Source organism: Balaenoptera physalus (assembly GCF_965194825.1).
Source record: "Balaenoptera physalus genome assembly, chromosome: 15".
Classification (NCBI taxonomy): domain Eukaryota; kingdom Metazoa; phylum Chordata; class Mammalia; order Artiodactyla; family Balaenopteridae; genus Balaenoptera; species Balaenoptera physalus.
Genome location: NC_138894.1, coordinates 64,011,345 through 64,032,700, shown reverse-complemented (window position 1 = coordinate 64,032,700; position 21,356 = coordinate 64,011,345). Strand labels below are relative to the sequence as shown.

The window sequence follows — 21,356 nt, the reverse complement described above, 5'->3', positions numbered from 1 at the left end:
TCCACCCTGCCCCCATCCAGGAGGCTGACCTGTATGATTACATCAGTGTGCCAACAGGGAAGCCGGAAAGACACACTAGGGAAAGAAGGGAGTGAGGACAGATGAGGTCTTTATGTCCTTGCCTCCTTCCCTTCCGGTTCATGTAGGGCTGGCTGTGTCCCTTCCCCACACAATTCTTCCGTCCAGGTTACGATCATACTGCTTATCCTACTGGGTCTAGTCGTGGTAACAGATCCAAGGTACTGCACTTCACTTATGATCCCCTATGTTCTGCCCTTGCCTTGGGAAATTGTCCCTTTTTAAACCCTTCTCAGCTCATTCTAATTTGAATGTACTATCTCTTTTTTGCTGGGATCCTGACTGACACAGTTACCAAATCTCTTTTTACCATGCCATGCCATTTCACAAGTTAGGATGTAACAACCGCGTGAGTTAATCAAGGATTTGAGACCAGATAGCCTCCAATAGTGGCAAGAAGAGCTAGGATTTGAAAGACACTACTGTTGTTCTGTTTCTGTATTTCTCTTATCAATTCACACTTAAAATGAAATCAGCAAAGATATAGGACTCAAAGATGACTGACTTTCTGGTTTTGCCTCAACATGTTTTGTGTCAGAACAATGCAAACAAACAAATCTAATCCACAGTAGGACTGAATAACAGACCCACTATGAGCTCTAGCCATTAAAGGAAAATATTCTTGACAAGCTATCCTTTCAACTGCCCACACTTCAAGATAGGGTATAGGGTTAAGTTTGAAAGAGAATTACAATACAGGAGGGATTATGTGACATCACAAAAGAAGCACACTAACTCAATTTATGTTGCCTGGAGGTTGACATTAACTCTATAATTTTTTTGTCTCAGAATCTCCTCAATCTGAAAAAACGTAGTGGGAAGAATTTCTACTGATTCTACCAAACAGGCAGAATTCAAGGACTATCGGTGTGCTTACATCCTAGCTGAGGAAGATACCTACACACCAACCTCCTTGTTTGAGTCAATTAGGAAATGAGCCAGGAGGTGCTAGAATTTCTTGGCCTGAAGGAAACAAGGGCTGATTAATCTAAATGTTGGTGCAGGAATGGAAAAGACATGCTTAAGCACTGAAAAAGTATATCCTTAGCTTGTGCATCCCTAGCTTGTGAGCTTTTGATCTGGGATTTTAAGTCTCAGTTTCTAGGACTCTGTGGAACCACTGAAATGTTTGAAAAAGCGTTTGACTAGAGACTCCGTGGCATTAACCAGAGCCTCAAAGAGGCCTAAGAACCAAAGTTAATAGGGGAAAATGGGCCTTACGTCTGCTTCATTGGCTAGATCAAGGAATACAGATTAGTAGACAGGATTACTTAGATATTACTCTGATTCCATCTACTCATCAGGCAACCCTCTAATTTTTGCTTTAATTTCCCACATAGAGGTTTGGAAAGATACATACTTTAACGTCAATTATTGCTTTGGCTAAAAATCTGTCTCACAGATCTGAAATAAATCCTTTAGGTCCTTTTTCTCAAAGCTTGAATTTCCCTGAGTAAGTTATTAATTGAATTTCCAGACCTATTGGACTGGAGGAGTGAACCCAGGAACAATAACAACAACAAAATGAACCTCTGATGTCTTTGAGACCTGTTCTGACCACCAACCGTGACCCTACAACCACAGAGCCTCTCACCACCACAGGATGAACCTGGAGTTTTAATATGTCAACACTGAAGCTCAAAGAAGCTCACATATTCTGGTACATTTTTCCTTATATATTTATTACTGTTTTCTCACCAGGGAACCAGCAATGAGAGATTTAGTGACTATAAACTTTTATTCACTTGAAAAACAGAGGTCCTGAGGATAAACTAAAGAATAACGTTTGTTTAGAACGAACAAGGTACTAACTGCTCCTTTCTATCTAGATCAGTGGACTTCATTTTTTGTGCTATGTGGTAGGATGTAATGATATATTTGGTCAGCTTTGTCCCCAAAGAGGTATTGATGTGATTTTTAAGAAGTTATATTCTTCTATTATTATGTTCATGTAAAAGAATTCTCTCTTCAAAGGAAACATTCTAGAAAGAAATCCATTACAATGCTGTGATTAATGTCCTTCACCAAATGCAGGAAAGAGAGTTAAGGCTGTAACTCCAATTCTCTTATGCATGCTGGAAAAGATTTTCTATCTCTAGTTCCTATCACAAGATGCTCAGGAGAGCTGCCTTTTAGCACCATTAATACCCAAAAAGGGTACTCTTTCCACAGTCCCCTCTATAGGCCCCAGACTCTCTCAAACTCATCACCCATGACTTCCAAGGCATTAGTCACTTATTGATCTTTATCATCCTTGAGCTGCCCCTACCAAACACTATCCTTGAGCTGCCTCTACCAAACTTCTATCTCCTCGGTCACTGTTTACCTGCTGAAATTATCCTCTCTCGGCTCCTCATATCTCTCTGCTCCTTCTCCCTCATCTCCATTACTGACTACTCAGTGCCTCAGCCCTCGTCTTAAATGTTGTGTTCTCCAAGGTTCCACCCTGGATAATTTTCTCCCGGAGAAATCTCATTCAGCACTTCTATGTGGCAACACATCAGTATCTTCACATCAGGCCACTCAGCTAAATACCTAGATCCAGTGCATCTAAATAGCAGCCAGTCACCCCTGTGCAGTTACTTCAGACTTACCTGCCCAAGATGGAATTCATCCTCCTCCTCCCATTCCCCCTAGTCAAACTTGTTCCTTCTTCCATAACCCTTCTTTAGCTTAATAGTGACACCACCTACCCAGGCATTCAAGTCAGAGGCGACTAACTCTCTCTGAGACCTTTACGCAAGTAATAATATTTGAGCTTCATCCATGAACAAATAGAAATGTACCAGTTTGAAAAGAGTGTGAAAGAATTCCAAGAATGAAACAAGATTTTCAAAAAGTCATTGAGTTGGGCATTTTTCTTTATGTATTCTTTAATATAAAGTTCATTTAAGAAATAAAGGGCAAAGGTGGGGAGAAAGTCACTGAGTCATGAAACAGCATGATGTGCTGTTTAGAGGCTGATAAGAAACCATATTTGGCTGGATTATAGAGAATACAGTAGAAGTTGTCAGGAGATGAAACAGAAGTAAATCGGGATCAGATTGTAAAGGATCTTGTGTATCAAGCTAAGGCTCTGTATTTTATTCTATAAGCAATAGGAGGTCTCCTCTGATCCTCAGAGAACTATCTTTTTTAGCAACACCTTGTAGCTTTCACATTCCCTCTGGTGGCTTCCAAATTTTCATCAGATCTGTCCTGAGCCATTCTTGGGAAACTTATAACTCTCAAAGAATCATTCAGTATTTGTTACTCAAGGTTCATGGGAGCTACAATAGCATAGTACCTTATAATCTTATAATCTTCTAAATAAGAACACTGTAGTGAACATTTATTGTGTTCGATAACTATCAACCATTTCCCCATCTTTTGGAAACAGAGACTCAATTTTCCTTTGAGGATCATCTCTCTTCCACTGAAGTCTCTGTGCTTCAAGTGGAGGTGACTCTTTGTCCAGCTTCTGCACCCTTCCCCCCCACCAACTGGGCCATTGCATCACTCTAGCCATGGTAACTCTTCAAGGATACACATGACTCAACTAAAACAAATGATAGTCCAGATATTTCATTTGAACTATTTTGGGAGATACTATCTTTTCTATTGAATTTGGGCTTGGGAAGATGTTAAGAGTAGAGCCAACTGGAAACCAGCGTACCCCCACCAAGAACCTAAGGATGAAGTCAACATGGAATTTAAAAAAAAGCAAGAGATTTTCATAGCTGCGTGTTGAGTGCTGAGGGAGATAGTGTAGTAAATGCATGACCCCTACCTTCAATAAGCTTGAAATATATCTGAGAAAACAATAATAAGTATAAGAATAATACTCAAGTGAAAGAAAGAAACTGGAAAACTACAGTCTCCTATTTACACTACAAGGAGTCAAGAAAGTAAGACCAGAGTGTTTGTCTCTTTTCTACTGAGACAAGCAGGAGAGCCTGCCAAGCTGCCCAAACTGGAGAAAGGGAGTTTGAAGGAGCATAAATTAGGCATTTAGGCTTTCATTTGTCTCTCAATTTTTTTACTTCTCTCTCCCCATCAGCTCACCTTCTTAAATATTAACGGGTAAAAATATTCTTACCCTTCACCCTGCCCTGGCTTTATTGTGAATTGTCTTATAAACATGTTTTTCTGTAGAAAAGGAGAAATGTTGGCATACTAATTTTAAAACAGATTGACAGGCAACAGAAAGTTAGACGGAGAAATGCTCACATGATCAGAGTGCTATCCAGGGACGGTGATGGAAGAAAAATGCTTAAGAAAACTGAAAAAGCAGGAGACAGGCTGACTGGGTGAGATTGAAGAATAGAGATAGACCTTAAGGGAACTGGAGCAGACCAGACTGAAAAACACCAGAATGTAAAATTATCCAGGCATACAGAGAGCACCTAGAGGAGAGATATTATTTATATTTTTTTATAATGCTGAGTGGAATCTAAACAAGGGGGAGAAATATAAAATGGAAGTTCCAAAGAGAACTGTTTTGAACTGAACCTAAGTGTAGACCTGAGACCAAAGCACAGAGCTGAAGATCAGAGGACCGTAACTGCCTCCTTCCGTAAAAGCCCCAGCCCTGTTTCTATCTGGCTCGGGCTGTATCTAGTAATAAGGCCATCTGCTCATAATGCTTGCTCCGTGTGTGGCTTATGCCCAAAAATCTACACGCCTTCCAGCAAAGTCATTTTTACACTGTACTTGACAGACAGAGCATGTGTTTGTGTTAAAAACACTGCAGGAAATGGGTACTGGGAGGATTCAGAAAAGCCTTGACCTTGGAAGAAAACAGCCATGAACTCTAAGGAGGTAATACTAAAAACCCAGGGGCAGTGGAATGTGGAAGAATCTACTAGAAGCAATTCCTTAGACCCATATCATGCCATGGTAGGCAAGAACATCTGTTTGGAGTTGCTTTGGGGGAAGACAAAGCACGATGGCCTCATTCTTTGCTTTTTAAATAACTTTATTTTCTTCAGTATTTAGCTAAAACAAGTACATCAAAAATGACTTTTGAAAATCTTAGTGGGAACACCACTGCCAACTGGATAAAGCCCAAATTACTTAACATGATCCTTTACAACCTGACCCCAACTTACTTTGCCATCAACACTATCTCAGGCCATTTACTACCATACATACACAAACTTTTAACAATCCACAAATGTGGCATACCCTTTAATGACTCCACACCACTGGAAGTGTAGTTTGTGCTGCCCAAATATAATTTTCACTCTTTCCAAAATAAATCAAGGAAAAGTAAATTTGCCCAAGATCAGACAAATGTTGAGTGTTTGACATGATAATAAGACACTAGAGATGACAAAAAAAAAAAAAAATCATCAAAAGGAGTAGTCATAAAGTTTGAATGGAAATGCTTAGGCAGGAGATCATATGCCATGGTTCCTACATAGTATTTCCTATGTCGAGAGAACTGAACTTTGGCATGATGATATCAGCCTATATGAAGGGATATTTTAAGAAATACCCCAATGGAATGTGTCCTTCCTCATGTTTAGTCTGAGCATCTTACAAAGGACATTATCTGTCACATTAGTCAAGGTTCTACTGACAGGGATCCTTCACAGAAAGTTCTTTCTGGTGTTCAGCATCAGAAACACTTGCTCTTCACCTGGAAAGCTGAATTGATTTTGCCCTACGAAACTGAGGCCCTCGTGCATAGCAAAAGTTAGGTCTCTGCATTAGCAACTAGAAAGATTAGAAGCAAATTTGGGGCACATCGTCCCTGAGTATAAGGGACTCTATGGCAGGAATCGGCAAACTTTTTATAAAGGGCCAGAGAGTAAATATTTCCATCTCTGCGGGCCATACTGACTGTATCATAACTAGTCAACTCTGCCATTGTAGTGTGAAACCAGCCATAGATAATGAACAAAGGAGTAGGTGTGACTGTATTCCAATAAAACTTTATTTACAAAAACAGGCATTGGGCAGAGTTTAGCCCCCTGGCTGTAGTCTGTTGACCCTGCTCTATGGCATGCTTTTGTAACAAAGTCTTAATCATGATTCTGTTTAATTCCTTTAACTCATTTTTCTCCTTGTTCTTTCTTACTCTCTTATTTATGTTATATGGCTATGGTTATGTAATTGTGCTGCCTTTCTGGTATTTTCTGAAACCAAATGAGTAATAAACACCTAAATAAAAATTTTAAAATTAACTGGTTATAGGCTTGCTTTGTGGTTATATTCAAGTAAGAAAGGACATTTGCCAAAGTTAATAGGGCTATGAAACATGTCCGATGGAATGAATTATATTAAGAAATCAAAAAATTAGACAGTAAGATTTTAGTTTTAGTTTTTTCCTCTGGGTATACCTCTAAGGAAAAAAGGCAGAGACGGAGGTCAAAAGAGAGGTCATGACTAGGTAAGAAAGTAGGGAAGTTTGGTCTACTGGAGGTTGACAGTAGACCATTTTTCTTCTGAGCCCTCATTTCTCAGGTAGTGATATTTATAGCCTTCTGACTTTTACCAGAGTTTTTTTATATTTCATGAAATCCACTTATAATCGTGCTGTGTTCCACGTTTACTCCCACTGTGTTACTGTTCATACGTCTCTGTCCTAAACCCCTTAAAATTGATTCACTTAATACATATTAAATATTAATAAACACTAATATTATTATATACCAGATGCTATTCCAGAACCATGCATATAACTGTGAAGAAAAGAGACAAGGTCCCTACCCTTATGGCATTTGTTTCCAAACAGAGAGAAACAATGAAGAAATAAACAAATAAATAAATCTGGTGGGAAAAGGGGGTATTGAATGATAACAAAGCAAGAGGAAAGAGAGTGATTGAACTGCTATTTTATATTGGGGTAGATACCTGAATGAAGCATTGGAGCAAGCCAAGCAGGTACATGAGGGAAGAGAATCCTAAGGGAGGGAACAGAAAGTGCAAAGTTGAAAGGCTCTGAGGTAGAAGGAAACCAGAGTGGCTGGAGTAGAATGAACGAGGGGCAGAGTAGTATGCAGTGAAGTCACAGAGGGAATACAGGATTAGATTTCACAGGGGCTCAAAAGCCCCTGTTAGGAATTTGGGTTTTAGTCTGTGGGTTATAGAAAAACCAATGGAAGTTTTTGACCAGAGGAATAACATGATCTGATTTATATTTCAGAGGGAGTAAAACCAAGCAGGACCTTGTGGGGCTCCTCGGCATGGGAAGCCTCCATGACCTTCCCTGAGTCCCAAAGGGCAGATTCAAACAGTTGCTAAACAGGGAAGGGAGGGGACACAGAGACAGAGGAGGAGCAGCCAAGAAACAATAGTGCAGCCTTGGGGCAGGGTCCTGGTTCTGTTGTAAGGTATACACATAACAATATCTTTGAGCTCTTTATAGAGATGTCAGCATTCTTCATTCCAGAGAAGACCACCTGAGGCCAGATTAAAGGAACCAGAGAAGCACATCAAGAGATTACCTGAGACCAGATTAAAGGACCCTGTGCACACCCTGATCTTATCAGTAACCCCACCCTTGAACCATTGCTATAAAAACTTCTCAGTGATTCCTCCCAGGTCGGGAAGCACACAGTGTTTCAGGGCGTGAGCCCACTGGGTCCCCCTTTGCCTAGCAAAGCAATAAAGCTATTCTTTTCTACTTCACCCAAAACTCTGTCTCCAAGATTCGATTCGGCACCTGTGCACAGAGGCCGAGCTTTCGGCATCAGGCTTTCGGCGTGAGTGCTATGTAGACAGTATATAGTAGGGCCAAAGGTGAAAACAGAAAGACTGATTAAGAGACTTGAAGTTATCCAGGCAAAAGAGAATGGTGCCTGAATCAGAGTGACAGTAGAAGAGGTCATTTTTATTTATCTGAAAGAAGTGTTCTGACAGAGTTTGCTGGCTCATTGGATGTGGGCATATGCAAAAAAGAAAGGAGTAAAAAATGACTGAGGTTTTTGATCAGGGAAAATGGGGGAATGAATTTTCCACTTATCGAGATACAGAATACTACGAAGTAATAGGGTTGGGAAGAAAACTCATGTATCTATTTTAAACTCATTAAGTGTGAGGTGGCTAATCAGACATCCAAGTAGGGATTTTTGCTATATAGTTGGTTATCTGAGTCCAGGGTTCAGAGGAAAGGTATGCACTAGAAATATAAATTTGGGCATGGTCAACATATAGATGATATATAAAGCCATAGGCTGGGGGGAGATCATAATGGGAGTGAGTGCAATTAGAGAAATAGAGTGTCATCTGAAAACTAAACGTTGGGGTCCTCCAAATTTAAGAAGCTTGAGATGAATATGAGGAATTTAATAAGGGAGAATAAAAGACAGTAACCAGTGAAGTAGGAGGAAAATGGGGAAGAGTAGACTTCTAGAAATCTAATGTAAAAAATGTTCCAAAAAATGAAGGCATAATCACCTGTGTCGAGTGAAGCTGATAAGTCAAGGGAGATAAGAACTGAGAGGTGACCTTTGATTTTGGCAATATAAAGCCCACTGATCTATTTCATTAGAGTGGTGAGGGATAAAAGCTTGTTTGAAGTCGATTCAAGGATGGGAAAAGATAAATTGGAGATAATGGGCATGGAAAATTTTTCTTGAAGTTCTGCTTCTCAAAAGGGAAGCAGAGAAATAGACAGTAGCTAGAAGGGGACAAAATCCATAGAACTCAATATAAAGACAGGTTATATACAGTAAATACAAAGGTAGGTCATGTAGGAAAAACTGTTTGCCATCCTTTGTGCTCAACCTCCCCTTTTTTAGTTCTTTTCTCTCTTTCTCTCCATGATACAAATCCTACCCTCTTCGAAACCTGCCTGGATATCCAGGGTCCTGAACAGCCTCTCTATGCTTTGCTGTATCAAAGCTCTCAGGAATAGAAAGATGAATCCATTCTGCTAAGTGGCATGGGTCTTAATAGGACTACATGTGTCTGCACTGGCAGATGCTTTGTATTTCTGACACTGATCAGTAATCCTCAACTAAAATGATGGATTCAAAATAGATGATATCTAAACTCATCACAGGTCTGCCACCATCTCTACCTTCCCCTTCAACCCCACTGTAAAATGCTATGATACAATGAATGAAATCACTAATTTGGAAACCAGACAAAAGATGAAAAGGCATTTTGGATCCCAGATATTCTTTTCTTATACTATTGTAACATGTGCGGGTTTATTCTGAAAAATGCATCAGTATTAGAAGCAACCAAGGTGTCCTTCAGTGAATGGATGAATAAATAATGGGGCACCCAGACCATGGAATATTAGTCAGCACTCGAAATAAAGGTGCTTTTACGCCATGCAAAGACATGGAGGAACTTCAAATGCATATTATTAAGGGAAACAAGTCAATCTGAAAAGGCCATATACTATATGATTCCAACAATGTGACATTCTGAAAAAGGCAAAATTATGGAGACATTAAAAAGATCAGTAGTTTCCAGGAGTGAGGTCGAGGGAGAGAGCAACAGGCAGAGCACAGAGGATTTCTAGGACAGTGAAAATAGTCGGTATGACATTATTATAATGGATATGTCATTATACATGTGTCCAAACCCACAGAATGTACAACACCAAAAGTGAACCCTAAGGTAAACTGTGGTCACTGTAGGTTTATCTTTGGTAAAAATGCACCACTCTGGTGAGTGATGTTGATAATGGGGGAGGCTATGCATGGGTGAGGGCAGGGGACATATGAGAAATCCCTGTACCCACCTCTCAATTTCGTTCTAAACATAAAACTGCTGTTAAAAAAAAAAAGTCTTTAAAAAATAAAAGGACATCAATAATGAGTGACCCAAGAGAATTGATGTTGACCTTAACTTTTTAACTTCACGTGTATTTTTCTACTAAATGTTTCTGGCTTTTTTAAATATGTAGCCATTGTGCTAAGCACTGTGGGGAGAACAGAGGAGAAAACAAAGAATGAATGAGACAACTGTATCTAAATTTAAAAGAGATTATTCTACTCTCCTTTATCCATGATTTTAGTTAATTTTAGAACTTTAGATATTCCTAGATCATAACTGTTTGCATCAACTAAGTGTCTTTAACACAAGCCACTTTACTAATCCTCTGAATTTGGAAAAACATAGGGAAATTCTCCACAGCTACTTTCGTATTGGTATAGGCATGGTAACAAAGAATAGGTCTTCAGAGGTAAAGCTGAAATATTTTTTAACTACTGCTATTCTACCTGATTTTGTGGTAATATTTGAACTTGTATAGTGGTGTTTAAACATCAAATCTAACAATAGCTAATAATTCAGAGGAAAATAAAGTGGACTACGCCTCTGTAATAGCTGTCAATTGACAATAGGCAGGTTCTCCTATGGTCATATTAGCACCTAAAAATGAAGCGAAATGCTGAAAGTACACTACACTATACTAACATCAAAACATGCCACTGCTTCCCTGGTGGTGCAGTGGTTGAGAGTCTGCCTGCCAATGCAGGGGACACGGGTTCGAGCCCTGGTCTGGGAAGATCCCACATGCCACAGAGCAACTAGGCCCGTGAGCCACAACTACTGAGCCTGTGCGTCTGGAGCCTGTGCTCCGCAACAAGAGAGGCCGCGATAGTGAGAGGCCTGCCCACCGTGATGAAGAGTGGCCCCCGCTTGCCGCAACTAGAGAAAGCCCTCGCACAGGAACGAAGACCCAACACAGCCAAAAGTAAATTAATTAATTAATTAATTTTTAAAAAACCAAAAAAAATGCCACTGTTTATATTTTTAAGTAGCAAGCTTTCTACGATACCAAAAAAAAAAAAAAGCCCAGCAGAGTCCTTTGCAAGTGTTTAACGTGAGCTTTTATTACCTTCTGCTGCTGATTATGGTACTATCTCTATTATATTTTTATATTTGAAAATCAAGACACTTTATATGCCTGATTTGAATTAGGTAAATGAAATGCAAGCTCACCCAAGGCCCTCTTCCCCAGTCGGAACTGGAGTGCTCCAGTGTAGATTAAAGTGTGAGAAAAAATGGTAAACAAAAAACTCTTGATGAATGAAGTAAAATTTAATCACAGTTATATAGCAAAGGCCTACTTCAAATAGGAGTGTATGTCTTAACTATTTTTAAAAATTAATAGGATATACAGAAAAAAAAAAAGCATTGAGTAAGCTCTGCTTAACTTTGTGTCTGAACATATTTGCCCTTTCAGAGAAAGACTGGAAATAAAAATGGGGATGCTAATACAAAGTATTTCATAAGAGACAAAATTATTTCAAAGTAGACAGTTTAAGAACTCCCTCACTCCCAATCAGCCAGTATTTACTGAGTGATTAGGAACTCAGGCCTCCTAGGAGACCCCTGAGAGCATAAGGAAGAATCCTACCTTCAAGGAGCTTACAGTCTAATCCAGATGACAAGTTTCCTATCTAGTGTGCTACTTCCAAATAATAGACATTGTGATGAAATGACATTCATTACATCACTTTTTTGCTCGGCATCTTTCAGCAACTATTTTCTATCACACCAAATCCAGATGTATTTTCTGGTCCATTTAAGATCTTTCTGTTCTCCTACGTTTACCTCACAACCCTGATTGATTTTAATGCTACTTTCTTAATTAAGCAAATCTTTTTAGTTCTACATGCACGCACACACACACACACACGATGCTTGCCCCCTGACCCCCTGACTGTCTTGGGTGTAGGATGCTGAGCAGTGGGGATGGTAAGAGATCTGTAGGTATGAGTGAGGTCTAAGAAACAACCACCCCAATGTAGCTGACAGAAAACAAGGACCAGACCCCTAAGCGATGACTAGCAACAGAGAACGGGAAGACTGGAACAGGTAGCCTTAGAAGGGATAAAGCCTGTTAAGGTGTCCACTATAAGCTCATGCTAGGGAAGGAGCCATGAAGGTTACCTATTTTCAATGGGGAACACTGCCATCCCTCTAGACTCCTAGTTCTCATTTCCCTGCCTTTGCACGTGATGCCCAGAACTCACCACCTCCAGGAAACTCCCCAACTCCACTCTGATGTTCCACTATGTCCCTTGCACCTATATCTATTTCAAGGTGTACGTGTCTGCCTGACGATGAGACTGTAGGCAATCGGAGGGCAATACACTACCCTACATAAAATTTTCACATTTGCTCCAACATATAGGAACAGATGGTGCTGAAAGGATGCCTGTTGAATGTATGAATTACAGACATTTTAGCCCCCAATACCGATGTTATAATTGTTAAGAATGTGAATTGCATGGATAATAGTTATTTACTTTACCTCTTTTGATGGTGAGATATGTATTTCATTTTCTTACAGCATAACGTCGTTGATGTTTTATAAAGTTGAATGAAGTTCCTCCTTGTTGTGCAGCCCCTTAATGCATATTATAGTGAAGAGCATTAGTCACTTTCCCTGGCCAGTAGTATTAAATAAAAGGGCTGAACAATTCATATTTTGTGAGTAACTGCTTCTTGGCTATTTGTCCAGATTCATCATGGTGATGGTAATTTATAATATGAGAAAGTTCTTTACAAAGCACTTTGAAAGAGAAAAACTCTTTCCTGGTCTTACATATTGTACATGTCCTGATTTTACATGCATTGTAAGATATTAATAGCACATTCAAATATAGCTTTCAAGGAATTTTTCCTTAATGAAATTTTAATTTGTTAATTCCAAATCCACAAGAATTGGGTGATTTTATTGGTAATAAAAGCATGGGTTGAATTGTGACTTTATTTGGAAATCTCATTCTTCATAGTCAGATTATATTTGTCTTCAAATTTCCTAAAATCATCCACTCTACCATGGATATGTAAAATGCTGTACAAACAATCCCTTGTCATTTTCAAAGCCAGTCACTGCGCTGTCCTCCAAGAGAAAAAAAAAAACGTAAACTTAGGTTAAGATACTTTATGCCATTCAGAAGTAAAAGAATGTTAATTTCAAAATATCCCACAGTGCAGATTTTTTATTAGGTCAGGTACATGTTTTTACCTATAAATCATCCTAAAGTAATGAGCTTTTACTGCACAGTTAAATGTCATTTCAGTTTAAGTTCTTCGGGGTTTTTGGTTGTTGTTTGTTTGTTTTTGGTTTTTTACTTTACTTTCAGTAGGTGCATTATTTCCAGTGGCTTTTTCAAAATCCAGTTTTTTGCTACCAGAGTTGTAGTCTCTAAGTCCTTTAGAAATCTCCTAATTGTTTACTCTTCAATGCATTTTTTTATATAGAAATAGGCAAACTTTAGTTTTTCTCCCATCTTTACCTCATGTAGCTAGAAATTAAGTGATAATGATGATGGCCATTTTGCCTTTGCTTTCTCTTTTCCATTTGAAACCCCAAAATAGATGAGTTTTAATTTTATGTTTTTCCTAATCTGGACAAGTTCAAAAAACATCATTTTTTTCCACTGTTTTTATTATATGGTACTGCCATCTATGGGTCCTACTCATAGAATAATTTTGGTTTGGGGTTTAAAAAAAATTAGGATTTGGAACCTAAAAGACCATCTAGTCCTCATCTTTCATTTATGGATAAGAAATTTAAGACCCTAAGTGGCTAAATAACTACAATATAGGAACATGGCTAGTTGCTAATAAAGGTGAATTATCACCTATACTTAATATTTTATACCTATACAAGTGATTTTAAATTTATATTGTTTTTGCCTCTTGTACAATTTGAACAAGCAAAAATACCTCTCAATCCTAACATTTGAAGATGGATTGTTTTTATAAGTGAGGTAAATACGAGCTATTTTAAATATATAAACATCTAGCCACCTAACCATCCCTATTTTAATTAATTTGTATATTTGTTTTGAGGATTTTTTTAAAGAACAAAGCAAAACCTCTGTATTTAAGAAAGTTTTAAAATTCACTATGTTAAGGAGATATTTGCATACAAAATTTACGTGTTATTTAGAGGTCTAAGGAATAAGATTCAACGTAATTTTAAATTTCTTTGTAGTAATTGCCAAACACAAGGGAATTGAAGGAACAAAAACAAAAGTGGTACTTTTATTTCTGACAGCAACTGCAAAAATATTTTGAAAGTTTAATAACAAGAAAATCCAGTGGGAAATTCACGAATTTTATATTTCTTCCAAAAAAGTTCAAAGTTAATAAAACACATTGGAGTATAATGATTTTTTTAATCTTTGTTTTTTTGGTGTTCAATTTAACATGCCAACATTTTATTAATAATTTTTGCAACAATACACATAAATGAGATTGCTCTCTGGTTTTCTTTTTATTCAGGCTTGGAAAGTTTTGGAGTCAAGGTTATGCTTAAAATGAATTGGGAAACTTTTATCTTTTTCTATGCTGCACACAGTTTAAATTGGAAGTGTACATAATGTTATTCCAAAGCCCGCCCTCATTTTAGGTCATCATGCTGGTTTTTCCTTCACTGGCTTCTCAGGATTTCTGGAAATTGTTACTATACCCTGAATATGTTTCAGGTTCTATGCAAGATGTTTTTGTTTTGTTTTGTTATACAGCTTTATTGGAGTATAATTGATATGCAAAATGCTACATGTATTTAATGTATACAGTTTGATAAGTTTAAACATATGCATATACCCATGATATCACCATTATAAAATTAATAAACATATCCATCGCCTCCAAAATTTTATTTGCATCCCTTTGGGTTTTTTCATTTTGTTTTCATTTTTTTCTTTTTTCTATGGTAAGAACACTTAGCATGATATCTACCCTCTTAACAAATTTTTAAGTGCACATTCACTTCTTTTTCAGACATCAAAACCATTTCAGTATTTCCCAATTGTGTTAACGTAGTGTGATGACTCTGAGATATTAGCATTTCCAAAAATTATATCATTTAATCACTATTTATAGCAAACACTAGAAGTTAAAGTGTATATCTTAAAAACTGAAATTGAGCGTGGATCAGCCCACACTCTCCCACCTACCTACTGATTCTCCCTGACCTATTTTTGAATAACTCTCTGAGTTCACTGTGAAACAAGACAATTATGTGGTAGGTAACTTTGCCTTCTAAGGAGATTCACAGTTATTTTAATGATCTTTTGCAGGATGCAGAGATAATTTATTTCAAGAAATTTCTTTGCTGTATAGGCTAAGCCTAAACACCCAAAAGAGAAATTAACTTGTGCAAAGAATGGATTTTACCCCACTGCCCCAGAAAAGGATTATAATGAATGTCCATTGTAAATAGGAAAATAAATCATTTCTCAATTATCCCTGTGTAAAATGTGCTTGTTCTCATTTATAATTACTTTATAAACAAGGTAGCAAATAATATAAAACAGTTTCAAATGTAAGCATATTCTGTGAGCACTTAATGAAGGTTTAATGACAAAAATAATCATAATTAAGATTTACAGTGCTAGAGAGTCAGTCTGCCTCCTCAGTTCAAGCTCTTAAATTATTAATTTTATTAATTTATTAATTTACTATACATAGAGTTCTGAGCTAGATGCTACAGGAATTACCATGAGTAATATCCACTTGTGGTCCCTCCCAAAACAGTAGTCTCACTGAAGGAATAATTTTAGAAATCACTGGAACACAAAGCAAATCTCTGTACTAGAGAGATGCAAACCAAGTGCTACTGAACAAAGTTCTTAGAAGAAATCTTTTGGTTGAGATTGAACTTTAAAAGTACATGTAGTGGAGATGGTGGAAGAATAAGACATGGAGATCACCTTCCTCCCCACTAATACATCAGAAATACATCTACATGTGGAACAACTCCTACAGAACACCTACTGAACGCTGGCAGAAGAGCTCAGACTTCCCAAAAGGCAAGAAACTCCCCATGTACCTGGTTAGGGCAAAAGAAAAAACAGAGACAAAGAATAGGGACGGGACCTGCACCAGTGGGAGGGAGCCGTGAAGGAGGAAAGGTTTCCACACACTAGAAGCCCCTTCGCGGGCGGAGACTGCGGGTGGTGGAGTGGGGGAAGCTTCAGAGCCACGGAGGAGAGTGCAGCAACAGGGGTGGGGAGGGAAAAGCGGAGAGATTCGCGCACAGAGGCTCGGTGCCGACCAGCACTCATCAGCCCGAGAGGCTTGTCTGCTCCCCCGCCGGGGTGGGCGGGGGCTGGGAGCTGAGGCTCGGGCTTCAGTCGGATCGCAGGGAGAGGACTGGGGTTGGCGGCGAGAACACAGCCTGAAGGGGGCTAGTGCGCCACAGCTGGCTGGGAGGGAGTCCGGGAAAAAGTCTGGAGCTGCCGAAGAGGCAAGAGACTTTTTCTTGCCTCTTTGTTTCACGGTGCGCGAGGAGAGGGGATTAAAAGCGCCTCTTAAATGAGCTCCACAGATGGGCGCGAGCCGCGGCTATCAGCGCGGACCCCAGAGACGGGCAGGAGATGCTAAGGCTGCTGCTGCCGCCACCAAGAAGCCTGTGTGCAAGCACAGGTCACTCTCCACACTGCCCCTCCCGGGAGCCTGTGCAGCCCGCCACTGCCAGGGTCCCATGATCCAGGGACAACTTCCCCGGGAGAACGCACGGTGCGCCTCCGGCTGGTGCAACATCACGCTGGCCTCTGCCACCGCAGGCTCGCCCCACATCTGTACCCCTCCCTCCCCCCAGCCTGAATGAGCCAGAGCCGCCAAATCAGCTGCTCCTTTAACCCCCTCCTGTGTGAGCAAAGTACAGACGCCCTCAGGTGACCTACACGCAGAGGCGGGGCCAAGTCCAAAGCTGAACCCCGGGAGCTGTGCGAACAAAGAAGAGAAAGGGAAATCTCTGCCAGCAGCCTCAGGAGCAGCGGATTGAATCTCCACAGTCAACTTGATGTACCCTGCATGTGTGGAATACCTGAATAGATAAAGAATCATCCCAAATTGATGAGGGGGACTTTGGGAGCAATGATATATATATATTTTTTCCCTTTTTCTCTTTTTGTGAGTGTGTATGTGTATGCTTCTGTGTGTGATTTTGTCTGTATAGCTTTGCTTTTACCAGTTGTCCTAGGGTTCTGTCTGTCCATTTTGTTTGTTGTTTTTTTTTAGTATAGTTTTTAGCACTTGTTATCATTGGTGAATTTGTTTTTTGGTTTGGTTGCTCTATCCTTTCCTTTTTTTTTTTTTATTACTTTTTAAAAAATTTTTAAAGTGATGAAAGGGAAAAACCTACAACCAAGATTACTCTACCCAGCAAGGATCTCATTCAGATTCAACAGAGAAATCAAAACCTTTACAGACAAGCAAAAGCTAAGAGAATTCAACATCACTAAACCAGCTTTACAACAAATGCTAAAGGAACTTCTCTAGTCAGGAAACACAAGAGAAGGAAAGGACCTACAATAAGAAACCCAAAACAATTCAGAAAATGGTAATAGGAACATACATATCGATTACTACCTTAATTGTAAATGGATTAAATGGTCCAACCAAAGGACACAGACTGGCTGAATGGATAAAAAAACAAGACCCATATATATGCTGTCTACAAGAGACCCACTTCAGACCTAGGGACACATACAGACTGAAAGTGAGGAGACGGAAAAAGATATTCCATGCAAATGGAAATCAAAAGAAAGCTGGAGTAGCTATTCTCATATTAGACAAAATAGACTTTAAAACAAAGACTATTACAAGAGACAATGAAGCACACTACATAATGATCAAGGGATCAATCCAAGAAGAAGATATAACAATTGTAAATATTTATGCACCCAACATAGGAGTACCTCAATACATAAGGCAAATACTAACAGCCATAAAAGGGGAAATCGACAGTAACACAATCATAGTAGGGGACTTTAAAACCCCACTTTCACCAATGGACAGATCATACAAAATGAAAATAAATAAGGAAATACAAGCTTTAAATGATACATTAAACAAGATGGACTTAATTGATATTTATAGGACATTCCATTCAAAAACAACAGAATACACTTTGTTCTCAACTGCTCATGGAACATTCTCCAGGATAGATCATATCTTGGGTCACAAATCAAGCCTGGGTAAATTTAAGAAAATTGAAATGGTATCAAGTATCTTTTCCGACCACAACACTATGAGACTAGATATCAATTACAGGAAAAATCTGTAAAAAATACAAACACATGGAGGCTAAACAATACACTACTAAATAACCAAGAGATCACTGAAGAAATCAAAGAGGAAATCCAAAAATACCTAGAGACAAATGACAATGAAAACACGATGACCCAAAACCTATGGGATGCAGCAAAAGCAGTTCTAAGAGGGAAGTTTATAGCAATAAAATCCTACCTTAAGAAACAAGAAACATCTCAAATAAACAACCTAACCTTACACCTAAAGCAATTAGAGAAAGAAGAACAAAAAAACCCCAAAGTTAGCAGAAGGAAAGAAATCAAAAAGATCAGATCAGAAATAAATGAAAAAGAATTGAAGGAAACGATAGCAAAGATCAATAAAACTAAAAGGTGGTGCTTTGAGAAGATAAACAAAATAGATAAACCAAGAGCCAGACTCATCAAGGAAAAAAGGGAGAAGACTCAAATCAATACAATTAGAAATGAAAAAGGAGAAGTAACAACTGACACTGCAGAAATACAAACGATCAAGAGAGATTACTACAAGCAACTATATGCCGATAAAATGGACAATCTGGAAGAAATGGACAAATTCTTAGAAATGCACAACCTTCTGAAACTGAACCAGGAAGAAATAGAAAATATGAACAAACCAGTCACAAGCACCTAAATTGAAAATGTGATTAAAAATCTCACAACAAACAAAAGCCCAGGACTAGATGGCTTCACAGGCGAATTCTATCAAACATTTAGAGAAGAGCTAACAACTATCCTTCTCAAACTCTTCCAAAATATAGCAGAGGGAGAAACACTACCAACCTCATTCTACGAGGCCACCATCACCCTGATACCAAAACCAGACAAAGATGCCACAAAGAAAGAAAACTACAGGCCAATATCACTGATGAACATAGATGCAAAAATCCTCAAAAAAATACGAGCAAACAGAATCCAACAGCACAGTTAAAGGATCACACACCATAATCAAGTGGGGTTTATCCCAGTATTGCAAGGATTCTTCAATATATGCAAATCAATCAGTGTGATACAACATTTTAACAAAATGAAGGAGAAAAACCATATGATCATCTCAATAGATGCAGAGAAAGCTTTCGACAAAATTCAACACCCATTTATGGTAAAAACACTCCAGAAAGTAGGCATAGAGGGAACTTTCCTCAACATAATAAAGGCCATATATGACAAACCCACAGCCAACATCGTCCTCAATGGTGAAAAACTGAAACCATTTCCACTAAGTTCAGGAACAAGACAAGGTTGTCCACTCTCACCACTATTATTCAACATTGTTTCGGAAGTTTTAGCTACAGCAATCAGAGAAGAAAAAGAAATGAAAGGAATACAAATCGGAAAAGAAGAAGTAAAGCTGTCACTGTTTGCAGATGACATGATACTATACATAGAGAGAATCCTAAACATGCTACCAGAAAACACCTAGAGCTAATCAATGAATTTGGTAAAGTAGCATGATACAAAGTTAATGAACAGAAATCTCTTGCATTCCTATACATTAATGATGAAAAATCTGAAAGTGAAATTAAGAAAACACTCCCATTTACCACTGCAACAAAAAGAATAAAATACCTAGGAATACACCTACCTAAGGAGACAAAAGACCTGTAGGCAGAAAAATGTAAGACACTGATGAAAGAAATTAAAGAAGATACAAACAGATGGAGAGATATACCATGTTCTTGGATTGGAAGAATCAACATTGTGAAAATGACTATACTACACAAATCAATCTACAGATTCAATGCAATCCCTATCAAACTACCACTGGCATTTTTCACAGAACTAGAACAATAAATTTCACAATTTGTATGGAAACACAAAAGACCCTGAATAGCCAAAGCAATCTTGAGAAAGAAAAACAGAGCTGGAGGAATCAGGCTCCCTGACTTCAGACTATACTACAGAGCTACAGTAATCAAGACACTATGGTACTGGCACAAAAACAGAAATATAGATCAATGGAACAGGATAGAAAGCCCAGAGATAAACCCACGCATATATGGCTACCTTATTTTTGGTAAAAGAGGCATGAATATACAATGGAGAAAAGACAGCCTCTTCAATAAATGTTGCTGGGAAAACTGGACAGCTACATGTAAAAGAATGAAATTAGAACACTCCCTAACACCATACACAAAAATAAACTCAGAATGGATTAAAGACCTAAATGTAAGGCCAGACACTATCAAACTCTTAGAGGAAAACATAGGCACAACATTCTATGACATAAATTACAGCAAGGTCTTTTTGACCCATCTTCTAGAGAAATGGAAATAAAAACAAAAATAAACAAATGGGACCTAATGAAACTTAAAACCTTTTGCACAGCAAAGGAAACCATAAACAAGACCAAAAGACAACCATCAGAATGGGAGAAAATATTTGCAAATGAAGCAACTGACAAAGGATTAATCTCCAAGATTTAAAAGCAGCTCATGCAGCTCAATAACAAAAAAACGAACAACCCAATCCAAAAATGGGCAGAAGACCTAAATAGACATTTCTCCAAAGAAGATATACAGATTGCCAACAGACACATGAAAGAATGCTCAACATCATTAATCATTAGAGAAATGCAAATCAAAACTACAATGAGATATCATCTCACACCAGTCAAAATGGCCATCATCAAAAAATCTAGAAACAATAAATGCTGGAGAGGGTGTGGAGGAAAGGGAACACTCTTGCACTGTTGGTGGGAATGTAAATTGATACAGCCACTATGGAGAACAGTATGGAGGTTCCTTAAAAAACTACAAATAGAACTACCATACGACCCAGCAATCCCACTACTGGGCATATACCCTGAGAAAACCATAATTCAGAAAGAGTCATGTACCGAAATGTTCATTGCAGCTCTATTTACAATAGCCAGGACATGGAAGCAACCTAAGTGTCCATCAACAGATGAATGGATAAAGAAGATGTGGCACATATATACAATGGAATATTACTCAGCCATAAAAAGAAATGAAATGGAGGTATTTGTAATGAGGTGGATAGACTTAGAGTCTGTCATACAGAGTGAAGTAAGTCAGAAAGAGAAAAACAAATACAGTATGCTAACACATATATATGGAATCTAAGGGAAAAAAAAAAAGGTCATGAAGAACCTAGTGGCAAGATGGGAATAAAGACACAGACCTACTAGAGAATGGACTTGAGGATATGGGGAGGGGGAGGGGTGAGATGTGACAGGGTGAGAGAGTGTCATGGACATATATACACTACCAAATGTAAAATAGATAGCTAGTGGGAAGCAGCCACATAGCACAGGGAGATCAGCTC

The 21,356-nt window shown here is 38.5% G+C and overlaps 1 long non-coding RNA gene across 3 annotated transcripts in view; it reads right to left on the bottom strand.

Moving 5' to 3' along the window:
* Positions 1-21,356, bottom strand: part of LOC309644264 — a 665,166-nt gene that overhangs the window by 387,639 nt on the left and 256,171 nt on the right. For all 3 annotated transcript variants that reach the window (XR_014254323.1, XR_014254324.1, XR_014254325.1), the window contains exon 4: positions 12,287-12,382. This is a non-coding gene — a long non-coding RNA (uncharacterized lncRNA). The remainder of the gene's footprint in view (positions 1-12,286; positions 12,383-21,356) is intronic.